The sequence below is a fragment of the Carassius auratus genome, unplaced genomic scaffold, assembly GCF_003368295.1.
Source record: "Carassius auratus strain Wakin unplaced genomic scaffold, ASM336829v1 scaf_tig00215878, whole genome shotgun sequence".
NCBI lineage: Eukaryota > Metazoa > Chordata > Actinopteri > Cypriniformes > Cyprinidae > Carassius > Carassius auratus.
The window spans coordinates 415,183-434,194 of NW_020528288.1; positions in this window are offsets into that span (position 1 = coordinate 415,183).

Genomic DNA, 19,012 nt, shown 5'->3' on the forward strand with positions numbered 1-19,012 from the left:
GGAACTGAAGGATTGAAGTCAAAATAAAAGTACAGTGGGAGCAGCTTTTTAATAAGTGATTGTATACATGCCTGTTTCAGTATTTTTACATCGTAAAATGTCAGCTATGCTACTGTATTCATCTTCTCTCCAAATAATCCAGTCGCCAGGGCTAAAACATGCACAGTATGCAACTGCAGCCAAACCAGTGAGTGACTGTGGGTCCTCTTCTGTTCTTTGATGTGAGAGCTGAGGAATGGGGTTAAGTTGTGTTAAAGAATGTGAGGAAATCATAATGAGGCGGACTCTCAGGGAGCGGAAGCGTCAGTGAGCCCTAATTAATGGAGGCAGAGACACTCCTAAAGTCTCCCATTCAGCGCTTCACAATGGGCATCTCTCTGAAGCAGAACCTGCGGTGGAATATTAAAGAAATGAATGAAAACGGGTGCAAATGCCGGACCCTCTGCCACCCCCGCCCCACCTCCCGTTCCTTTGGCACCCTGGCTCTCATTGTGTGCCTGTTCTCGAGTGTCTCCTCCAATCTTCTAGGGGAGTCCCATTCAGTGCAAACTGCTTCAGAAGATCCAGCCGCGCCGTTTTGTAAATATGGCCCCGGACAATACACACAAAGGGAAGGCACATTGCCAACAAGGATCCAATTTAGTGCTTAAAAAAATGTTAACTCCTCAAGCTCCCCTTGACTCTTTCAGAACAGGCACGACATGAAGAGCGACAGTGCTGTCGATGCAGAGGCGAGTCAGGTCGGGGGGTATTTGAGAGGGGTTGCTGGAGAAGTGTGGGCCCACCTGTCACTGATTATCCCTCCTGTTAAAGGGTTTAGTCTTGACCTCTCCTCCTCCTATCTGCCCCTCACCACTAATCTGTTCATTGCCACCAGCAACAAAGACTAAGAGTTTTGAAGGGGTCCGTGCAATGTGGCAGTATCCGAGGCGTGTGTATGTGTGAAATATGAACACTGAACTTGTGTGTAACCGTGAATGTGAATAAAGGTGACTGTGTGGCCCACCAGAGCGCTAGTTGTGAATGGCTACGTCTTGTTAGTAACATATGGCTTCATTTTGTTCTGTTACTAGTGAATTCCTGTGCTTTTTTAACCATGTGGAGAGCCATAATAGACAGGACATCACCCTTGACCCTTACTGTATTATGGTGGGCCTACAACTGAAGAATGTTTGGAAGGCTTCATTATTGTTGAAGTTCAAAGTGCAGTTCTTTGTTTAAAACAATGCTGATTTAAGCCTTTTAAGTACATATTGGGGTGTGAAATTATAGAATGTATTTTGTGAAAATATAATTTATAACTTAGAATTTTTCATATAATATTTAGAATTACATATTTCCTACAACAACAAAAAAATTACCTGTGCCAGTATAGTGAACAAAAAACTCACTTGTTTATCCTAGACTCGATAAAAAGAAGAACAAAGAGCCTTTACATCATTCTCTAGCTTTTTTTTTACTGAAAGTGTCTCAGATTTATAATGCTGCACTGCCTACCTCATTATTTGGTAAAATTCAATTAATTAAAATAAGTGTTTTATATTTGAATATAATTTTCTTCTATTTTCTTTTTACTTTTATTTGGCCATTAAATTCAAGAGTAAGTAAACCTCCAAGTCCAAAATTCTTCTAGAATAGACACATTCATGCTCCTAATCTTCACCTCAATTTTTTAAAATGTTTTGTGTCCATTTATAATTGCTACTTTTGTTGTCCCTGCTGTGCTGAATAAGCGTCTAAGATGTTAGCCACTTTTTAGCCACTTCCTTTGTTTTTGGTACACTGTAACTCACAGACACCCTCTGTTGTTCTGGAAATTCCTCCTATCACCATTTGTTTGAAGATTTTATGTATATTGTGTCATTTAGTGGTTTTACTTCCAAATCTGTCCTGCGATTGAGAGAACATGTTTCTATTTTTGAAACCCACTTTAAAAATTCACTCACTCACACTCTTGTGTTGTTCCAAACCTGTATAACTTTCTTCCTCTGTGGAACACAAATTAAGATGGTTTAAGAATCAAAATGGGATGACCATTGACTTCCTTCGAAAAAATAAAAAAATAAAATCATTTTATTCTCCACAGAAGGTTATTAAATGATTACAGCATTTTGGGTGAACTTTTTTCGGTAACACTTTAGAATAGGTAACACTTGTTAACTATTAACTATGACATTTTTCTCAATAAATTCTTAATTTGCTGCTTATTAATAGTTAGTGAGGTAGTTGTTAGGTTTAGGTATTGGGTAAGATTAGCGATGTAGAATAAGGTCAAGTAGAATAAGGCATTAATATGTTCTATATGCACTAATACATGGCTAACAATCTAGTAATATGCATGCTAATAAGCAACTAAGTTGTGTTACCACAGTGTTACCACTTTTTTCCTTCTGGGAGGGATGAGACAATCCATATTTTAATATCTACCTTCTGTATTTGTGCAAAATAAATAAATAATAAATAAATAAATAAATAATAAATAAATACATAATAATACAATAAAATACATACAAATTTGTAATCAAATTTTTTGTGGTGTTCCAATAAAAACTGCTATATGTTAGCATGAAGTCCTTGTTATATTTATTTGCTAGGAAGCTGTAAAAGTCAGTTAGTTGTGTGTTTATTAGTTTGTGACAGGCATAAGATTAATTCATGACCCCAAGAAAAATTGGACAACAATTACTGCCAAACGTGTCTGTCAGAGCAGAAAAGTAAAGGTAGCAAAAAGATGACAAGAATACATGCTCAATTCATTATGTGTATTAATGAAGTTCTGCTTGATTACTTGTAGGTGACATTCAACGCCAGTGTTTTTTATTTCACTTGACATAATGGACACTCACATGTAAATAATTGAATCTTCAATGATGAAGCATAGTAACATTTTGAGTTTTATTAATGTCCTCACTGATAGGTCTAGTAATTAAACGCAGTGCAGTCGTTGGTCATAATTAAACTATTAAGCATCTCAAGGTTTGACCTTTTCGCCTCTGACCAACAGTTAAAGTAAATGTAATGACTCAGAGAAACTCGTTTGTACAGGCATGGTGAGGTGACCTTTTAGTGGCATAGGACAGTGGCTTTTATGAGGTTTATACAAAAAATTACTGAATTATTGAGCAGATAGGCTTCTACTAAATAGTTTTAATATAATAGTTATAAAAGTATTTTTTAATAATGATTAGAAATTATAATTAGAAATGTTATATATATATATATATATATATATATATATATATATATATACATATTAAAAATCTTTTAGCTATATATATATATATATATATATATATATATATATATATATATATATATATATATATATATATATGATGCATACAATATATAAATGTTGTATATTAATAATTTATAATTATATATATATATATATATATATATATATATATATATATATATATATATATAAACATTCCGAAAATATATACACATTCACTTTCAATATAAAATATAAATGTGTTTATGTTTATATATGGTATATATAGAAGTGTGTGTGTGTGTGTGTGTGTGTGCATGCGTGCGTGCGTGTGTGTGTGTGTGAATGTACATGTGTAAATAAATGGATGGATAGAACTTTTTTACTCTCCCATTAATTCCAAAGTATCATTTAGAATTCTTGAAGGTAAACTTAAAAATGACCGCTGCTTTGAATCTTGCAGCACCGTCTTTCCTCCATTTCTTCTCATTCCTTCGGTCCAGTAAACAACATCTGCCATTCCATTTGCCCACCTTACACTGTAACCTCTGTCTAGTATAGTTAAGTGAATGCACAATGGAGGGTAATGATCTTCTACTAATGTCTGCTATTACCAGCACTCTCACAGTGATAGATTAGAGTAGATACCTTGTATATTTTCCCAAGGCCGCTGTTGTCTAATGTGCTTGCATTGATGTTTTTCATGGAATGTTTTTGGTCTTTTTTCTGTTGTTTATTTAAGGTTTTAATCAATGAACTGAATTAGGATGCTTGCAGTGGTATTTGAGTAGTTTTCTGAGGACATCCGATTTTTTCACATTATAGGATTGGGCTGTGTTAAGCTGTTGATATAGATAATTGCCCTCGACCCCCGGCTGCATTTGCTTTATAAGTATGCCACTGTGGCCGAGCCGTAGATCAGCCTCTTGCATGCAGATCAATATGACACTACATCCTGACCCCGAGACCTCAGGTCAATACTCCTTAAATCAGTGCGCTCAGAATTAGCCATCATCAACCTCAGTTAATGGAGATGCTTTATCCATGCCAGTGAACTGAATGGCAGTGGAGTTTTTATTTTTCTTCTTTGCTTTGATGCAAGTTGTAGCAGCCCTTCTAGAATGCTTTGTTCCTATTTGAATTCTGATTTAGAATTTTTTTGTTTGTTTATTTGTTTTAACTGTCATGGCAGTTCAGTTAAAGTAGGATATGTGTCTCATCTGATTTTGGCATCTATATTTCTATAAAAAACATGTTGAGAATGTTTTCATTGTGGCTCCTAGCATTTCCTTAGGGAAGTAGTATTAAATTCAAAATATGATGCACTCTTTGAACTCATTTACTCATGGTTACTGTTTAATCCACAGGCGTTTCATTTACACTGGTGAGTAGGAGAAGTCTGAGGGATATTGTTTCCCTGAGGAGATCATTGACTAAAACACTTTGCGTTCCATTCACTGTATGTAAGTCATTTTCAGAGGTTATAACCCAGAGCCGGTGAAGGAGGACACAATTGCCTTTATGGTCCGAATCAAAAAGTCTTTTCAAGTTTGCTTTCATGACTTGATGAATTTTTTCTGTTCTGTGTAAAACAAGTTTTGCGCTTACAACAACTAGACATTTACACTTTGAGTGTTTCACTTCTTTGACTTCTTCTTTTTAGATAAACATTTGAAAAAAGCCAACTGATCAACAAGTGCACGGGATTATTCCTGCCTCACTTAGACTTCCCCGCAGGTGAACAGATCTGAGAGCAGCCATGCGGACCCTGCTGCTGCTCAAACTGACCATCACAATCCCAGCCACAGCTGAGACTTTAACTGAGCAGCACAAACTGTTTTCTCAACAAAGGGATTGGCTCAAACAAATGTCATAAGCCTTTAATGAGAGAGCTGATCTCTCTAAAACCTACTTCTATTCACAGGCCCTATAGCCATTGGAGTCAGTGAGACCAAACAGAGGCTCTCTCTCTTAGCAACCCACTGCAACCAAGCCACATGACAATGCAGGTCAATTAATTTGTTTAAAAAAGTGGGAATCCAATTAATGTGTATCAAGCTGGCATTTTTGCATGATGATAGCTCATTAGTGGGGGTGTTTTGCTGGATTATCCCCCCCTCATTAAAAGGCTGTCTTTCTCAGTAGGGCTTTAGGCAGCAGGGAGGGGATTCTTTATGCAACAGGTCTGAAACAAAAACTCTATGTTATCCTCATTTAACGGATTTAACGGTGTTGAATTTTTAAATGGCTTGGGCAGATGCCTTTTGACAGGGCACTGCAATTCACATTCACTTTCACACTGTTCCTAAATTACAGAGGGGCGTTTAGGTAAAAAGGGAAAGCATACTTCAGTGTACTTTAACCTGTAACTAGTGTGGACTTTTTCAAAACTAAGTAAAATGAATTGATCTACCCATGTTTGGTCATTTTTGTGACATCTCGTCATGGAAAGCTGCTATAAAAGTACAGAAACCTACCAATGAACTGCAAACCAATGTAGATGATCAAGTCCAAAATAATATTATACCACAGTAAAAAAAAAAAAAACTGTTACCAAATTTACCAAGAAAGCTAACTGAGACCAACATCACAGCGATGTGTAGGAATGCATTTTCTTTTCTCTCGCTGCTTTACACATCCTTTGCAAATGAGTAAATGCCATGCAATGCACTGAATTAAACATGAATGATACTAAGTATAAAAACTAAATTGGTATTTTCTTGTAAAACCAATCCAAACCAAATAACCAAAACAAAATGTTATGTTTAAAATTATTTTTAATGCATATATGCCAGGTAAATGTATACTAAATATATCTCATCAATTTAAATGATACTCACTTCATTATTGAACATATAGTGTATTTTTCAAAATGAAAAAATAGCATTTTTCACATTTTGGTCAGTTGTTTTTAGTTTGTCTCTGAGTAGAAGATTGATATCCTTGCCATAACTTCACTTTAATCTTGTTTCGGGCAAAAATTCAAGTGGAGTGTGTCTAGTTGTTTCCGAGATTACTTCATCTTTCTCTCTGCAGCCACTTCCGCCTTTGTCCTCTGGCATTCAATGTCCCATTACCCTTCACAAGCAGCTAGTTTCTGCTGTTTGCCCAGTGCTTTCCACTGAGGCCAACATCACGGCGATGTGTAAGAATGCCTTTTCTTTTCTCTCATCGGTGCCCTCCTTTACAAACTTTGATTAATTGATGATTGTTTGTCGTGTTGGCCATTTTTGTTATATTCACCGCCAGAAGGAAATTAAATAATAAAGCTTTTAGGGCAGTCTGTTCTTGTCTAGGTCAAGTGTTTGTTTTGAGCCATGTTTTTTTTTTTTTTTTTTAGGAAAATCCTGTGTTAGTATCATGTGACATGTTCAGGGAACTGTGAGAAGGACAATTAGTCCAAAGTCATGCGGTGTTGGGAAGTTACTGATCTTGGGCACATGATTTAGGTCACCAGGACAGGGAGTAAAGTTCTTGTTCTTAGAAATGGTGAAATAGAAATGGGTTGTGCTAGTTCTATCCTGAGCTATCCTGTAAGCTACCGTCACCCGTGCATCAAGCCACACCCATGATTCAACCCCTTTGTACATTCATAATTGTTTTAATTAGTTTTCAGTTCCTTTTCCCTTTTCCCCCTATTTTTCCATCATGTTCAACAAACAATCAGTTATCAAATCAAATTGCTTCCAATGGTTTATAATTGAAGTCAGTAATTATAGCCTTAGAACATTAAAAAGTAGTTTTGTATATTTGTATAATATGTGCCCTGAACACTATGCAAAATATAAAACAGAGTGTCTATTTCATGAGGGTATCAAAGTTTAGATTAATTCAGCCTCAAGTCATGGCAAATGTTAATTGTCGACGAGTAATGATGAAGTGGGAAAATAATTAGGAATATGTTAATCATAGTGTTTACTATGCAACCCAAAGCATCCTTATTTTAGCCTTAGATTGCACTGAATGTTTTCCCCCATACATATTTGATCTTTATTGAAAATGTATAATGTGCCGGAATTTTTTTTTTTCAACAATCTATTTCGACAGGAAGTAAGCTCTTTTGTTTGTTTGTGCAGTAGTAATTGAACTGTGTTGTTGACCCACCAATCCGATCTTAAAGACAGTCTGACACATCACAGCATAAAAGACTTTACCTTATCCTTAAGGTTAAACATAGAGCATCAGCACGTGGTACGATTACATCTGTGCAATGTTTTCCCCCTTTTTTTTCCCTTCTCTGAGTATTAGGCCATTTATCCAATTTCATAAAAAAGTTCATTATATTCTATTCTGTTTTATATGTTATTAATTTTAATGTTTTTCCATATTTAAGTTTTTCCAGTTATACCATTCCCTCCACATTTCTTAGATTTAAAATGCTGTAGAAAGAATGTGTTCATAATTTAATCATCTTTTTTAGATGGACAGTATAATGGCAGGAAAAAAAAATCTTTAAAAGAAAGAGGTTCAGTAAAAGCTGACTTTTTATTTTGCAAGTTAATGCTGTATTTATTTGTTTATTTATTTATTTATTTTTTTGGCAATATTTCCCTCTCGTTCATCTCCTCATCATCTATTCTGTGCACCCAGGCGTATACACTGACAAATGTCTCCAACAGTAGGTATTTACCTAGCATAGAAAAAGAATGTTAAGCATTTCCAGTACCTAAAGCATTAGGCAAATCTATAAATGATGTTAGTTATGTTCAAGTCTCTTTTTCTAACTGAATCATTTAAGAACCATGGTTGTTTTATGTGCTGATAAAATGATGTGATTTTGGGTTAATGTTTTAAGGGTTTTAATGCTTTCAGACATACTGTAATAGATGTGGAGTTTCACATGGCTACATTCCACCTAAAGGCCCTTCAGACTGGTTGGGTTATAACCCTAAAAGTAACCGCTGATATTTAAGCACTGTTTTTACCACACAGACCATATATATCCATTTCGAAATCAGTTTAGACTCTAGCAACTAGTCTAACAGTAGCCGTGAGGTTAAATCCTTTTCATTCATTCCCTGTAATATACTGAAACACGGTACAGTATGGCAGTGCATCGGGGAGTTTGATTTCAAACAGATACTGACCCCAACAATGAACAGATTTAATCTGATTAGAAAGCGGCAGTCCCTGTAAAGCAGGGTGCTTGTGCGGGACCAGCCAGTGAGTTTACCCACTCATGCCATCTGTTAAGAGGCTGCTCCAAAGTTCAGCTTGGATTCACAAGCCCCAGGAGTTCTACCAGCTTGCTTACTTCTCCTGTCCGCTGGATCGTGGCGCGTGCGCGTATGTGTGTGGGTTATGTTTGTATGTGTGTACGTGTGTTCATGTGTGCATGTCTGGACCCACCTCTGCTCCACATACCAAACCGATTGTCCCTGCATTCACACAGACAGGTACGAGGCTGGCTGTCTTCAGAACAGGGTAAGCCTGCCGTGATACAGCATACTGCAGAATATCTGAACCATGGTAACATTATTCTGAGAGGAAGTTTCGTTTTATTGGCTTTCGGTGTATTTTTTGTTTCTCAGGTGGTTCAGATGAATTACACTTTTCACTCTGGCTTTGAAGGACAGCGTTGTTTGTGGCCTTTAGTGCAAAAAGTCAAAGCAAAGTCTCTCTTGCCCTGTCATTCTCTGATGTATAGCGCCACCATCATGCTGAGACTGACTAATGAAATCTTTGACAATGCGTTAAGGCCGTATACTGTGTGTTTCAAGTCAAGTTGAGCCTCTGCCCTCTTGTTTTTTTTTTTCTAACCGCTGATAATCACCTCTATTCACAGAGTAGATTTATAGGCGCACTATTTAATTTTTGACTGAATTTATTATGCAGAAGAAACAGTGACTGACTTTTTTATTTTTATGTTTTGGAATGCTTTCAACAGAAGTGACGCACAGAACTTAATATATACACTATGCTTTTGGCAGATATATGATTGTTTTTTACACTTTTAAAGAAGCGATCTAGATGCAATTCACTACATTAATAATGAAATAATTTACTTTACATGGAGGATTGCTTTGGAGGCTGTAGAGATAGGGTTTGAATTATTAGTCTGTGTTGGAAATATGTCTGGATAAGGTTAATAAATCAGAATGGATCTAGAACTGTTATCTCTTACACATAATGTACAAGGTACTGTAGTACGTACTGTCTTTTATATACACTTAAAATTAGCGCATTAGGCTCTTGATTTAACATCTTTATTTTGGATTCCTTTGACTCTCCCCTGGGTTTTTGGGTTAATAGATAACCACAAACAGCTTGTTGAAAAATGATTTAGTTTGACCCACAAAATCATTAAAAAGTCTAGCCGTACCCATACATACTTTACTATTGAAATGCTTTGGGGTTGTGTGATTGAATTTCTGACCTTTATTTGAAACGAGCATGAGTTTTTTTTTTTTTTTTTTTTTTTTTTTCTGCCGTTGAGACAAAGCTCTCAACTTGACTTGTGTAATATGCAGTGTGTAGAAGATAAGGGTGGCCATTTTAGACATACCATTTATGAATGACTTGCTTTTTGTGGCAGATAAATTTTGTAGGTATTAATAGGAATTAATAGGAATAGGTAATTAATGGGAATAGGAAAGTAGGAATTTCTATATAATATATATGATATGTAAATATTATATAAATTCCTACCTTGAATGCCCTCAGTTCATATACATAATTTAATTCTAATAATAATAAATAACTGATTCATCTTAACTCCAGGTTGTAATGTTTGCTGTACAGAATTTAGAAAAATGTTTTTTCGCTTACATTGCAATTCCAGTTGTAACTTTTTGCGTTATTGCATTGTTGTATGTGTTTAGTGTTTTTTTTTAAAGGTACTTGTATGTTAATTATGATAATCCAATAATTCTAGTGGAATATAGAAGAGAGAGAGAGTCCGTAAAGAGTCATTCGGTCAGTAAAGTGTGAGTCACTGGATTGAAGATTTGAGGGTGACTGTAGGAGACGGGATGGCGGGGAAAGTTCGGAGAGGAACCTGGCAGGGCCCGCCAATCAATCGCAAAGTTCACATTAAAAAGTGCTGACAGCAGTGGGAGAGAGAGTTCCCACTTTCATCTAGCTCGAGACCTCCAGCTAACCTTCACGTCACACTTTTCCTCTCAAGACCTTCTTTCTTTATTAAATTGTGTTGCATCCCACATAGGAATTCAAGGCACCGCCTGCTTTGTCACTTATCACAAAACTTTTGACTCATTGCATTTTTCATATGAAAAACAATTCATATGATAGCCTTGAACCAGGGCCTTCTTTTGTTTTTGTTCAGCCCACACACACCACTCCAGTTCAAAACCCCTTTGCTTAACTGAGTTTGCTGATCAAAAGTTAGAATCTCTACTGTAGATCTCTAAAATGATTGTGTGTGTGTGTGTCAGTTTTTACCATTTTAATCTGTATCTTTTCTGTCTTGTTCACAGCAAAATTAGTTTGTCTGGGTTGAGTTGTTTTATATCCTCATCTACACTCATTTTCCAGTTCTTTAGTTTAATGTGACTGAAGGGAAGAACCAACAAGAAACTCTGAAAATCTCAAATGTATAATGTGTGTATTACGGTTTATTTTTATGTCATATTTCTTTAATTGCTTTCTAAAGGTGAGCTTGGCTCTTGTGTTTCTTTACAAAATCTAGATCAATCATTTATAGCATTCACATATTATTTTTAAGATAATGAAATAGAAAGGATATCACTAACAGGAGTATAAATAAAGTCAATATTAAAAAGTATTGTAAATACATATTTTAAATATGAAATATTGCAAATGTCTTATTAATTCTTTAATTTAAAAAAAAATGGAAAAAAAGATATATCTTATATTTAGATAACAGGATAACTTTTTTCCTCTTCTTAAAACAGCATTTCAGCATTTTTAACAAAAACGTATTGAACTTTAGCCTTTGGCGCTTAAGCTCGATTAGAGTGATCTGCAGGAAATGTTACGGTAACTTCTAGTTAAACAAAAAATAGAAAACCACAGTCTTTTGGTGCCCCTTAAGGCTGTATGGAGGGTTATGTCAACATGACTATATATTTAGCTCTCTGTCTTTTTAACTAGTATATTTAATTTTGCTAGTTAACTTAAGCTTTAAAACTAAAAAAAAAAAAAAAAGAAAAGAAAGAAATTAATACAGTGAGAGTTAGTGTGTTTATCTTACCATAAGCATATTTGCATATAAATATCTGTTTAGGACCAGCTTCAGAATTACTTTAGACAAACCACATATCTTAAATCTACAGTGCTAAACTGATTCTTATATTAAAGGACGTTATAAAAAAATGTTGAAAAGTGCTGTGCTACAAACATTTCAAGCCAGTTATTAACAAGACTAGTCTATGAAGTTGTTTTTGTCAAGGGTCAGGAGAGAATATGCATTATATTATAGACATTTTGGGTTATTTATTTTTAATATGTTTTTGTTTTTTTTACATATTTACTGCCTAGCTAAACATGATCAAGTATATATTTAAATTCAAGCAAGAATTTGGGCCAGCGTTTGGAGAAAAGGAATTCGCTGGAGTTGCAGGAAATACTGCCATCAGGTGGTGAAAATGTACTACAGCAACAATACTGTATGGCACATATTTTTCAAGATTAAATATATTTTAGTTAAAACGTTAAATGTACACTGTTAATGTGGTTTTTATGTATATCTAAATTCATTCATATACATTATATACATTATTAAATATGGTTATGTATGCATTAAATTAAACAGTGCTCTTCAATATATTTCATAAGTTACGTTTTTTTTTCTCTCTATCTAACATCTTCACCATATATCTATAAAGATAGATTTAATTGTATAATGTGCTTTATTTAATATGGCTTATCTTAACTGCTCAGGAAGGTTTTTGTGTATAAAATCTCCATATATTTAGTTTGCATGGCTTATATTGATATATTGAATATATTGTATATTTCAGATATATTTTTGACTTTAGCGCACATTTCCTCAGTGCACTTAACCTTGCTTCAATGAGGCGGTCACTTTAGTCTTGTTACCTGTAAAATATGTCTTCTTTTTCTCTCTTTTCCCTGAGCCCCCTGCAAGCTGTCAAGTCTACACAAAGGAAGGAAGTAGGATATTAAGTTGCTGAGCTTTGCTTGTGTGCTGTGTTTATTTGCTGAGAGATTACACTGTTTATATGTGGGGTGGCTGGAATCTGGTCAGGTGTCTCCTCAGGGCTAAAGAGGCAGCTCGGGAGCTAGAGATGCACTGTTGACACTGCAATTAAGAATGAAAGTTTGACTGGACTATTCACTGCGAGTAAGTGGCTGCCATCAATCATTCTGGGAAAAAGTGGATGTATACACTCATTGCCCAGTGGTGTTTGTGGCCGGAGAAACAAGATCCTGCTTTTGGAATTGAGCTTGTGTGATATGATATTTGTTTTCATACACATATTCAAAGGACATATAAATAAAAGGGGAGATGAAGGCTACTTTTTACTTTTAAGTTTTGACTACAAGTATTTATTGAAAATTTCCACTGCTTTTGCCAGGCAAACAGGGATATAGTTCATTGATCAGACTATGACCTTTTGACCCTATATCAAGCCATGTTGTCATACTATAGTAAGGGTAATTAACAGGCTATAAAGAGTTTATGTAATGTAGTTATAAAATAAAATAAATAAATGGAATCTACCATACAAAATATCAAACCACTGTTTTTGCATTTTCCATTATGAAAAATACCATTCTTGTGAACACAGTTAATTAAACCTTTCAGTTAAAAACTAACACTTATTAATATAATTTTTTGTGTGTTTTTTTAGTTAATTTTACCAAAAGTTACTGACAAACTAAAACTAAACTAGGTCTTTTTTGAGATTAGACTTGGGGTGCATTTTAATAAAATCCATTTCCCGACTGAAATGGATCTTGTGCAGTCAGTAATACGTGCTGTAATAAAATACAAAACAGCTTTTTTTTTTCTTTTTTTTTTCGCAAGAAACTGTTCTTATTAAAATCTAAAACAATAGCTTTTGTAACAGTGTTACAAAAACAAATTCTTGCCATTCTTCCTCTATCATTGTAGCAGCATCATCAGAAGCTAAAAATGTTGCTGACTGTGTAGAAAGTTGATCCTGTAGACCGGAACCCACGTGAAAAATTGAGGGCAAATGTGAGCATCTGACTTATTGTCTGTAGGAGTAAAAACACAGTTAGCAGCCTGCTAGTGCTGTATATAACCTGAGGGCAGTATAAACAGCGGAAGTGCCGGGATACTCTCCCTCAGTCCTGGTCTAGCCCCTGTCCTGGCTCCACTGTCTCACTGATGGGAATAGATAGAGGTTTTTGCTTGACATGCTATCAGAATGAATACAAATGTGTATGTGTGTTGTTTTGAATCGTCAGCAAAGCGGGTCTTCAAGGTCAAAGAGGCTGCCTGTTTTTTTCAGGGTGTAATTCTCTTTATATCCTTGCTTCATGTTGCAAAAAGGAAATAATTTAACTTGGCAGGTGCTTTTGAAACTGTCGCGCTGTGAAAGAGGTTAAGAAACAAAAGCATTTGCTGAATGAGATTTCCTCTTCTAGCTCTGTCATTTCATTGTATTTCTCCCTTAATTAAAACAGTCACAAGTTTCACTGAGCTGGATATCAAAGCCTGCGACATTTGGAAATGGACTTGGTGAAGTGTGCTTTCTTTCATGTCAGGAAACTTTACAATTTGCGCACTGACATTCCCTGTGACTTGTAGAAACGAGAACTAAACTTCAGATTTTCCCATTATCAATCCCTTAGGAGCGCTGATCATCTGCATGTCAATGTACACACCAATTAGGGTCTGATTTCACTTTGATTTGGGGACAACAACAATAACGTGTTATTATCAGTGACAAGAAAAGAAAGAAAAGTGTCCCAAGAGTATGTGTTAGGCCAATTATTGTTTTAATCGTATATAATAAAGCTTATATTACAGAGTTTAAATAAACGAGCACTGATTGTTAGAAATGATAACTATTTATTTATTAAAGTATTATAGAGATGGCAGTTTTAAATAATATAATTTTGTTTTTTACATTTAAATATTTAATGTAGTTGTTTGTTCAATTTTTGAATGTCTACTTATTAGTTTTATTTCAGTTTAAGTCTACTTAAGTTTTAGTTTTAGTTATTTTGGTACATCAGTTAAAGCTAAATTAAAATGAGAAATGTTGACTTAGCAAGCAGAAATTTTATTTAGCATTTATTTCAAGTAAATGCAATTTTTTAATATCCGTATAGTTTTTATTCATTTTTATTTCTGTTTAAGTCTACTTCAGTTTTAGTTGTTTCATTATCTAGTACATATAAGCTAAATAAAAATGACGAATATCGACATGGCAAGCTGAAATAGTTTGAAAAAGGTTTTTTTTTTTTTCGCATTTATTAGAAGGAAAAAATCTTACATTTAGTTTTGTAATAACACTGTTATATGCACAAATTAATTTTCTTTATTAGTGTGGGAACCCCAAATCATAATTTCTGCAATAAAAGTTGTTTTGCGTGCATTATAGATGAGTACAAGAAGGAGGTTCTCCGTGTCAGATAAATAGTGATGGATAGAACTCAGCGTATTACTCCACATTGTGCTGACGATGCATTAGGCAATGCTAGAACAATTAAAAATGCAATGTTAATTTAGTGGGCTAATATGCCCTCTTTCTGAGGCTGGTGTGGGATTCCCTCAAACACTGAGGAAAAAAATGTCATGCTATCTGTTACGGAGAACATGAATATTACAAGAGTAGAACAAATAATCCAGAAATTACTAATCATAGTTCAGGTCATTTGAGAAGGTTCTCCCAGGAGAGTGACTGATGGGTCTGCGTTTACGAGGCGCTTTTGGATAGAGTGTCAGTGACGAATAAACTCTCCATTATTAATGTGTGCAAAGTCTTGACCTCACAGCATGCCACTAACCTTTAGAAGTCCTCTGGAACGGTTTTAAAAAAAGGAAAAGTGATGCTCTTGTGGGAAACTGATGTACATCTGTCTCTGTTCTCCTTTTTGGTTTACGTGAGGATTTCTGGAATTTCCCTTTGATTAATGGATATTCTAAATTCTCATTAGGACATTATTAATAAATGTTTTTTTAAAGTTCTTTTCGAACAAAGGTTACAAAAAAGTATGAGCAAAATCCAAAATTGAGAAACTTTTATGTTCATAAAATGTAATCATTTGTAAATCTAGGTAAAGAGATTGACATTGGAATCAAACTAAGTCACAGGGTTATTATAGTTAACTAAAAAGAAAACTAAAACAAAACCATACAAAAAAAAAAAATCCAAAATTCCCACTTCATTCCAGTAAGTTTACTAGAGAAGTTTTCTCAGTTAGTACAATTATTTTTTTTACTTGTACTAAAATAACTTAAACTAAATCTGAAATAAAAATGTGTACTGATGTAAACTACATAGGCTATATATTAAACAAGCAAAGTACTTGCCTGACGAAATTATTAACTAAACATTAAAATGAAAACAGAAAAATTAAACCTAATTCAAAATATAAAACTATAATTAACACTTGGAAAGCCATGGAAACAAAAATATTAAAGTTGAACAAATGTTGAATAAAAGCAATTGGATTGGGGAATAAGAGCAAATCACTTTTTGTCAAGAGTTAAATTATACAGTCAATTGGATGTTCAAGTATGTTACAAATGTTAATGCTATTCGATTTTTTTAATTCTATAACTTCTTAGTGGTTACAAGTCCCCTTTTAGATTTAGGAGCCACAGGTTTTGCAGCACAATGGCAGAAGAAAGCTGGTGTAAATGATAGGGGGTTTATATTATCAGAGAACTGTGTAAAGCTCTTCCTCATTCAGCCAGACGCAGATGTCCAACATCTCACATTACAGTGGAATCCAAAGGGAAAGGTCCACAGCCCACAGGTAGATGATGGACAGCACGCCACTCCTGTGAGGGACCATAATAGACCTGACATGCCATTTTCCTGACAAGCTGCCAAGCATCTCCTTTACTTCTCCCAGTTTGCTTAATTAAAAGAACACAGCCGCATAGACACAAGCGTCAGTCCAACCAGTATTCATGAAGAGACAGCTCAATAAAGATTCCTATGTAATAAAGACAATATCAATCTCGCGATCTTCACACACATAAAAACGATGAAGTTTTGTGTTGTTTTGAAGATGGCCTTATGAAAGGAGTGATCAAATTCCAGTTTGTAAAGGTTGCAAACATGTACACTGCCAGTCAAAAGTTTTTGAACAGTAAGATTTTATTTATTTATTTATTTATTTTAAGAAGTCTCTTCTTCTCACCAAGCATGCATTCATTTGATCCGAAGTACAGTAAAAAAAAAAAAAAAAAAGTAAAATTTTGGAATATTTTTACTATTTAAAATAACTGTTTTCTGTTTTAATATATTTTAAAATGGATTTTGTTCCTGTGATTTCAAAGCAGAATTTTTAGCATCCAGTCACACGATCATTCAGAAATCATTCTAATATTCTGATTTGCTGCTCAGAATCACTAATTATTATTATTTATTTTTTTTGAAAATGGCTGAGAAGATTTGTTTCAGGTTGATGAATAGAAAGTTCAACAGAACAGCATTTATCTGAAATATATATATATTTGTCACTTTTGATTGAATTGAAAGCAGTGATCCTCAAATCTGGCTCGCGAGATCCACTTTCCTGCGAAGTTTAGCTCTAACCCTAATCAAACACGCATGAGTTTGCTAATCAATGTCTAAGGATCATTAGAAAATCACAGGCAGGTGTGTTTAATTAGAGTCGGAGCTAAACTGCAGGAAACTGGATCTCGCGAGCCAGATTTGAGGATCACTGAATTAAAGCATCCTTGCTCAATAAAAGTATTAATTTATATAACCCCCCCCCCCCCCCCCCCCAAAAAAAAGGAAAAATTTACTCAACTGTTTTGAATATTGATAATAATATTGTTAATAATAATAAATGTTTCTTGAACAGCAAATCACCATATTAGAATGATTTATGAAGGATCATGTGACACTGAAGACTGAGGTAATGATGCATAAAATATAGCTTTTTAAAATTAGCCTACATTAAAATATATGAATATGTTATAAAATAAATATATTCAAATAGGGAGTCATTATTTTAAAATAGTAAAATATTTCACAATATTACTGCTTTTGCTGTATTTTGGATCAAATAAATGCAGGCTTAGTCAGCAGAAGAGAATTCTTTAAAAATATTAAAAATCTTACTGTTCAAAAACATTTGACTGGTAGTATATAAATTGGAGTTATTTGCTTTTACATCTAAATACAAATTCAAATCAAATGGCATCATCTTATAATACAAATAGATCTCCCCGTGACCGACATCCGTAGTTCACTGCCCTCAGATTGTGGGCTGGTCTGATTTGAGGACATGCTTGACCTCTCAGCGCTTGGTTTCTACGCATCTCTTTAAAATATTCATAACTGTCTTCCCTGCATATGTCTTTCAGTTGGAGGGTTTAGAGGTGGACCAGGGCTGCTTGGGGAAGCGTTGATGTTTGTCATTCCTCCTATCAGCACACACATGACCAAGCCGCTTGCTTTGAGCTTGTAATTGGTCTCCAGAAAACAGGATCTCCAACCGCTCGCCCCAAGCTACCTTTATCAGAACTGGCCGTTTAAAGAGATGCCGCAAAGAAAATAATCAAAAAGCATATTATCTGAGAAGAGGACATGAACCATCTGTGTTTGCCCTGCCAGCTCATTCTGGGATGGAAATGTGAGCTGATTTGTATCTGTGTATTTTGATTGTTTGCAGTAATAATGAGAAGGACAGGGTCACTGCCACACATTCAAAGAGGCTGACTTCTGCCAAACTTGTAAACATTTTAAAGCGGTAGTGCAAATAATTTATGTATCAGTGACCTCGAATGCTAAAGAAAGAGTTTATAAAAAATAAAAAAGGTCTAGCTGGAGCCCACACAAAACCTCTCTGTGAACAAAACGTTCCCTTCCATGACACTCGCTGATAGAGGCTGCTTCCTTTGGCATTAAATCACTCATTAAAGATCAGACATGAAAGTGCTCACAGAAAGCTACAATGTTTAGAGCTAATATGCCAAATAATAAGAGACGAACAACTCTTTCAAGAAAAGACGAGTGACTGTTATGGAAGAGGACATTGTCTGGATGTTTTTTTCATTGTGACAGTGGTACCGAAGCTTGACCCCATTTTATTAGTTTTAAAAGGCAGCCACAGACCACGGAAATGCTTGTTAGGTCTTTTATGGTCTGCGGTCTTGAGGTTTCTTTGATCATTACTGTGACTTCTTTTCAGCCTCTCGAACAAATGACTAGATGTTAGTGAGCGTCTGAAATGAGCGTTTACAAATGTAACTATCTTTCCTCCTTACCAGAAAATACAAATTTACATTCGTAATTAAATAAAATTGTAACAATAACAAAGAATCCATATTAAAAAGTAGCAAAAAAGAATAAAATATATTTGTTTATCTGAGATTTATAACATATACAGTCAAATCAAAAATTATTCAAGACATGCAGATGCTAAACTAGCGATAATGTGAGAAATGTTGAAGGTGACTGAATAAATGTAGGTTGTTACTAGTATATGTATATATATAATACACACACAGCCATCTATTTGAAGTGCTTTCTGCAGGGGATGCTGGGTATTAGTGCGGTGTGCCCATTAGGAACAGAGCGATAGGGCTGGGCAGCCCTGTCCACCATTAACTGCGGATTAGTGCTGGACCTCACACCCGTTGATGAGCGGTTTCTTCACATCCGCTCTACTGAAAGTTGGCAGGCAGTC